At 34.0% G+C, this 7177-nt stretch overlaps 1 protein-coding gene and 1 long non-coding RNA gene across 2 annotated transcripts in view; one reads left to right on the forward strand and one right to left on the reverse strand.

Annotated features, from left to right (window-relative positions):
• The window catches only part of LOC107640483, a 96341-nt gene that overhangs the window by 3879 nt on the left and 85285 nt on the right, over positions 1-7177 (forward strand). The gene's annotated exons all lie outside the window — the stretch shown is intronic.
• LOC110271867 lies at positions 4010-4846 on the reverse strand. Its single transcript, XR_002362699.1, has 3 exons — positions 4748-4846; positions 4497-4621; positions 4010-4408 (listed from the first exon to the last, which is right to left on the reverse strand). It is a non-coding gene; the product is annotated as an uncharacterized LOC110271867 (long non-coding RNA).

Below are 7177 nucleotides of genomic sequence, written 5' to 3' on the forward strand. Positions count from 1 at the left end.
TTAAATAAATAAAATAAATATAAAAATTATGTATTTAAATGCATTTAGAAAAAATTACATTTTTCTCTTTACTACTTCTCTCAAGGTATCTAGATTGCTTAAGAGATACGTTTATATTTAGTTTAAAAGACGTATGTCATTAGCATTAAAAACGAGATACATTTAAAATAAGGGTTAATAATTAAATTAGTTCTTAAAGAATAAGATACTTTTAAATTTATTTTTAGAATATTTTTTAAATTAAATTGGTCTTTTAAAAATTATGAATTAATCATATTTGTCTTTCAATTATTTTACTCATAATTTTCGTCAACAATTAATGATGTGAAATATTAACTGATAGTTTACATGACGAGTTAAGCCTTAAAGTAGTCTTTGAAGTTGTACTCGAACCTCAAATTAATCCCTAAAGTTAATAATTACTCAAATTTATCTTCGAAATTGCACTCTGAGATTCATAGTAGTTCCTTAAGCATTTTCCGTTCATCGGAACCTTACACCCAATTCCCAATTCCCAATTCCCAATCCCTTCCCCATCCCCATTCCCAAACCATTTCCCTCCCTCAACCTTTCTCTTCCTCTTCTTCATCCCCAACCCGTCCTCTTTTCCTCCTCCAACCTTTTTCCTTCCTTTTCTGCTTCTCCAACCTGACACCCTTCTCCTTCCTCTTCCTCTTCTACTTCTCCAATTTGAGATCATTTTCTTTCCCCTTCTCCTTTCTAATCTGATGCCCTCCTCCTTCCCAACCATACTCTCACACTCACAAGAACTCTCCTCAACCTTTATTGCCACTGCCTCTCGTCGGCCTCCGTTTCGCTGCCGCCGTTGCTCGCCAACCTCCATCTCTGCTTGGTCTGCCTCTTCTCTCCTCTGACACGGTTCTCTCTCTCAGCCATGGTATTTTTTTTCTTTAATTTTTTTAGTTATTCAATCATTATTCTTTAATGTTTTGGGTGATTGTTGCTGCTAATCCTGTTTTAATATAATAACAATGGTTAATTTTAGTTATTTTCTATTCTGTAATTATTACTGATTTTTTTATTGTTGCTATTTTTTGTGCTTGTTGTTATTTAGGTTGATTGCTACTTGCTATTTAAATTGATTGATTTTTTTTTATTAATACTGATTTTTTTGTTATATTTTGTGTTGTTAATTTTTATTTTTATGATCTGTTGAAGAAGAAAAAGAAAAAGAGAGTTGAAGAAGAAGAACAGAGTGTTGAAGAAGAAGAAGAAAGGATTTTTTTTTTAAATATAAAAGACGACGTTTTTTCTACGTTTCTTTTTTCTTTTGTTTTTTTCTTTTTTTTTTTATTTTTTTTGTTCAAAACGATGTCGTTTCAATGTTCCGATGAACGAAAAATACTCGAGGGACTACTATGAGTCCCGGAGTGCAACTTCGAAGATAAATTTGAGTAATTATTAACTTCAGAAATTACTTTGAGACTCGAGTGTAACTTTAGGGACTACTTTGAGGCTTAACACCTTACATGACACATAACATGTTGAATTGGACGTTGACTAAATATATTTACGAAAATCTATTAATTTAGTCACTAGGTCATATTGGAAATAGGATTTTTATAATTAAAAAAATGGCTAAATTAATAAATTTTCATAAACATATTTGGTCAATATTCAATTAGACATATCAAGTATTATATATGTTATCAATTAATATTTTACAACATCAATGTTTAAATACACTATAAACGAGATATGACACATCAGCGTGACATGTGTATATCTCGTTTACAGTGTAAACGAGATACGTGCAATGCCATCTCATTTACATTGTAAACGAGATATGGCAGGGGAATTTATTTTGGTAATTTCTTATATAATATTCAAATCCAACAACCAAAATTCAACTAAGAATCATAGTTCACAATTACTAGGCTTTTAACACAAAATGCCTCATTATCACAACAACCTCTACAATAGTTATACCTCAAATCAATAATTCACCAAATCACCAGTTAATCAACAAGCACCAAACCAACCATGTTCATCAACAGGATACTAAGTATTAAATATACACATGCAACCCAACTTATCCTATGGTCATCTAACCTAAGTTTTCACAGAACATTATATATTAAATGCAAGAAACCTAAACCATACCTTAGCCGATTTTCATGTAACGACCAAAGCTATTTATCCACAAGCTTCCAAGGGTTCCAAATCAACTCAACAAGCTTCAATCAGCACAACTTTTTTCCAATTTCACCAATTTGACCTCAACTTCACATATGTTCAACCTAATTTCATATACATCCACAAATTCAATACCTAACTTCATAGAATTGAAAAATTCACAAGGGATAGAAGTTCTTTACTGTTACCCACTATGCAAATGAACAAGACCCGACTATATCTCACACTAAAGTACCCTTAAACAATCAGAATAACAAAATTCTCAATACGCATAAACCAAAAATAATGAAATTGAAGAGAGTAGGACTGGGTGAGAGATCTCAAATTTCTTACAACTTCGTTCAAATGGATTTGAAGAGCTCGACGAGACGGTCGCGTGGCCACAAACGCTATGGCGATCAGAGCTCCAGATTAAGAGATGATCAAAAGAAGATTTGGGGTGATAGGGTTTTGTTCTTGTCTTCCTTCCTTACCCCCTTTCAACAGAATTGGTTGAATGGGAAAGGGAAATGGCTAAGTGTTGTGTTATATATGTTAGGTCTTGGGTCCAATATGGGCCCAGTCTAATCAGTTTGGCCCGTTGGTCTGGTTTTACGCTAAAATTTTTAAAATTAGTGTTAAAATTTGTATTTTAAATATTTTTACCTCTCCAAATTATAAAATTTAATTTTTTAATTTCTTGGACTCATAATTAATTTATTAGTTAATTATTCATTAATTTTTTCAGATTTTTACGGCTCATATATCATATATAGAATTGTAGATGACATATAATTGGTAATCTTGCAACAACAATCAGAAGGCAAAATAACAAAGGATTAGACATAAAACACTACAACATTTTATAGCCAAGACAAATTTAAAATATGTTGCCCAAAGGTTGATAAAATGTTGCCTTTGATTTATAGCAACGTTTTGGGGCTTGAGGCAACGTTTTTGGGGGGCTTGCAGATGCGGCCGTTGCCTTAGGTCGAGGCAATGCTTTTTTTGTTCAAAAACAACGCTTCTAAACTGTGTTTTAGACAATGCTTTACACCTATTCCTTTAGCTATCATGCTTCAATTACTAGCAAAAGTGTTGCCTCTTCTTCTAAATATTCAACACGTTGAAGTGTTGCCTAGCAACACATTAAAAATGTTGCCTATTTATTCTATTAAAAGTGTTGCCTATCAGTTTGATATGCAACCCTTGAAAGCATTGCCTATTCTTCTAAATATGTAACCCATATATGTGTTGCCTTTAAACTAAATATGCGACCATTGAAAGGTTGTCTTTTTGGCTAAAAATATGGGTTGTTTTTGCAGTGAAAATACAAAAGAATTAAATTAATCATTTAATTATTAAATAAATCTGTACACATTAATAATTAAGATCAGGGTCATCATTACTATCTCTTAGTTCACACTACCCAAGCAAACATGAACACGAGACACATTTTGTCCTATGAGCGGCTAATTGACAATGCAACTATGCTCTTGTTGATTCTTGACAGTGTCATCAAGGAGTGTTACTTGTTGCAGTTGCAGCGGTAAGAATAGTGATATCATCATGAGAGCGGACATTGACAGCTGAGCTAACCACAGAAGGTAGGGGATCTCTCTCAGCCCCCATTGCCTCAGCAGCCTCGAGGTACTGCACGGCCACCAATGTAGTTGCAGAGGCCCTAGCCATGTCAGTCTTGGCCATCCTCTCATCCTTGCTTGGTGCAGATGAAGCAGCCATTGCAGCAGCGACGGCTGCCATGGCAGAAGCTACTGCAGCCACTGAGATGGGAACATGCAATTGAGCATTGTGAGTTCTTGTTTCCTTTTTCTTCTTCTCCTTTCTGTCTCCCTGTCCATGCTGGTAAGTCTATGCAAATATCTAGCACAACATCTGCAAATTCATGATTAAAAAGAATTTAGTTAGTATATTACTATATCAAGGATCATAAGTAGAAAGCCTTGGTTCCAAAGCATATGATCGAACAATGCAAACAGATAAGGGAAGGCAAAAGACAACGTATCCATTGATTACCTCAGCTATTACCACAAGTAACCTGCACATATATCAATGAAGCTTAGTTTTTATTATTGAGATGCATAAAATCTCTTCACCATAACAGAATTATCTTAAAACTATATAGTTATATTAGAAAATCAAATCACTAATGATCTGACACTTGAGAATTATACCCATCGCCTCTAAATCAAATTCTACCTTTGCTGCTTAGTCTTGTTCATATTGAGACGATAAAGATGCTTTCATGATCCTGATAACACCAAAAACTATCTTTATGCCTAAGATCAGAATTTCAAAACAGTCGCACAATCACAAAATATAAAGGAGAAAATAAAAACCTTGGTGCTGAATGGAAACAAACAGTGAACATTGTATTAGTTGTTCTCTCGTCAAACCAATCTTTTCTTTTGTGAAGTTCACATAGTGTCACAAGCACTTTCTTAACTCATGCTTCATTCTCTTCCTTTTGAAAACAGACAAAGAACAAACACATACACAAACATTCATGCAAATTGTTCAATAAGCACAGCCATTTGAGGAAATCACACAGCCAACATAACCAAAAGGTTTAACTCAAATTAAATGAGACCTATAGCATTAAAAACAAGACACTTTCAGAGCATGGTTCTTCGCTTTTTTCTTATGCTTCTGGTTAACTTAATACTGTGAATTATGTGATCAAATACCAGCTTCTTCACGTCCTGTCACCTAAGGTTTGAAGCTCCATGAACAACGGCTATCAACAATCTGCCAAAATTCAAATAAAAAATCACTATAGCATCACATTTTTCACAATTGCAATAATTCAATTGGCTCCACATTTATGTTTTGACCACTAACATGAATTCAAGTATACTGAGAATTGAAGAACTTGGCAAGAAACTCTCTTGAACTTTGTTGAATCTATCAACCTCTTCCTCCATAAAAAAATAGCTTACTTACATCCTGAAGCATCAAATAAAAAGACATTACAACAAATATGGCCTTTAGCAACGCCAAATTTTGTAACGTCTTAAAACCGTTCTCTTAGATAGTTTTAGACAATGGTTTTTTGTAGTGTTACTGTTGAATTCAATTTTTCATTATTTTATAGCAACAAATTAAAACTGTTCTCTTTGACTATTTTAAAGAACGGTTTTATAACCATTATCATGATTTATTTTTAAGCAACGGTTTTTTTTGTTGCTTAAAGAATTGTACAAAAGAAACGCATTAAAACCGTTGCCAAAATGTAACACTTTAAAACCGTTCTATTAGATGGTCTTAGACAAAGGTTTTTACAGTGTTGCTGTTGAAGTTCATTTTCTTATTATGCTATAGTAATAAAATAAAACCGTTCTCTTTTACTATTTTAAAGAATGGTTTTACAACCATTACAACAATTGTTTATGAAATAACCATTATCTAATATTATTTAAATAATTATACAAATTAAACAATACCAATAAAAATAATTTCAAAGCCTATGCTGTCCAAATTATAGATCTGCATGTAGTAAAATTCTAACGTCAAAAGGACATCCAATTAACTGAAATGACTAGTACTTGGAGATACCATGAAAAACAATGAAATTTATTACTAAGTAGCAACTAGCAAAGACTCAAAAATACTGATTTCTATATGAAAATTTAAACATAGAAATGCATGTGCTTTTATATCTAAAGAAATACTGACCTCTAACTAAATAGGGAGATTACAATGCAGTGATGAGGTACCCAGGTTTTTTAATTACACTTAATTCAAATGGACTTCCCCTTAAACTAAATCAATAAGGCACAAACACACATATAATATATAATGAACATAAATACAAAGTTATGTAGTGCATGTCTGTAATGTGTATAGTTCATCAAAGTTGTGGAGGCACAAGTGCAATGTGTAGCTTAGCTTTATGAACCACTTTCAGGTTAATTTCCATTAACATACATGGCTTGAATCTCGCTCCAATCTGTCCATACATATTGTAAAACCCGGTTAATTAGTGAATAGTTAACCAATAAATTAAAATATATTCTAGAAAGGGAGAAATAAAGTTTTTATGGTTTCGTGTGGTAGAGAAATTTAAAACGAGAATTTCGACACCAATTTTAAAGAAATCGGCCCAAGATTGGGCCGAACGGGCCAAACCTGACCAACCGGACCCAAGTTGGGCCCAAGGGCCCAGACAAGCCCCATTAATTAATGAGATCTGAGCTCTCTTCTCTTCACAACAACACACACACGCTGCACAAAGAAAGGGAAAGGGGGAAAATTAAAAACCCTTGCTCCTATTCGCTTCCAATCTTTAATTGATCACATCTTTTGATCCGGAGCTCCGATTAACGCACCGTTTGCAACCACGCGACCGCGACGTCGAGCTCTACAAAACCCACACAAGAAATCTTGAGGTAAGTCACAGTTTCACCTTCAGTTTCCCAGCCCTTGATTTCAAGTTTATTGGCCAAAAATGTTGAAATTTGTGAACTCCTTGTGTTATAGGATCAAATTAGCTTGAGGAAAAGGCTTGTTCTTGCTTCCTTGATCCTTGGGCTGGTAAGTACCTCAAAACCCTAGTGGAAAATTCTGAAATTTATGGTATTGGATTTGAATTATTGTGTTTTGGTGTGATATTGTGGCTTAGGCATTATATATGTGTATTGGAACTTGATTTGTAATTTTGGAAAGCTTTAGGGTGGATCACTAAGCTTGGAAATCTGATTGGTGGAGTTGGAAACCTTGGGAGTTGAATTTAAGTGTGTTCCGGGTGGAACGGGAATCGGCCAAGGTATGGTTTTGGTTTCCTGTATCTAAAATGTAATGTGGTTGTGAAAACGTAGGCTAGTGACCCTAGGATAGGGCTTGGAATGTTGATGTAGTTGTGGGATAATTTAGATTGAATTGAATATGTATGAATGATGGTGTAAATGGTTGTGTGTGGTTGTATTGGTTGGGAAAGTATGAAATATGGTATGTGATGTGGTTTGGTATGTTGGATTGATGATAGAGTAGAAGACCTTGTTGGTGAGCATGACTTGAAGGA

This window comes from Arachis ipaensis, chromosome B05, assembly GCF_000816755.2.
Source record: "Arachis ipaensis cultivar K30076 chromosome B05, Araip1.1, whole genome shotgun sequence".
Classification (NCBI taxonomy): Eukaryota; Viridiplantae; Streptophyta; class Magnoliopsida; order Fabales; family Fabaceae; genus Arachis; species Arachis ipaensis.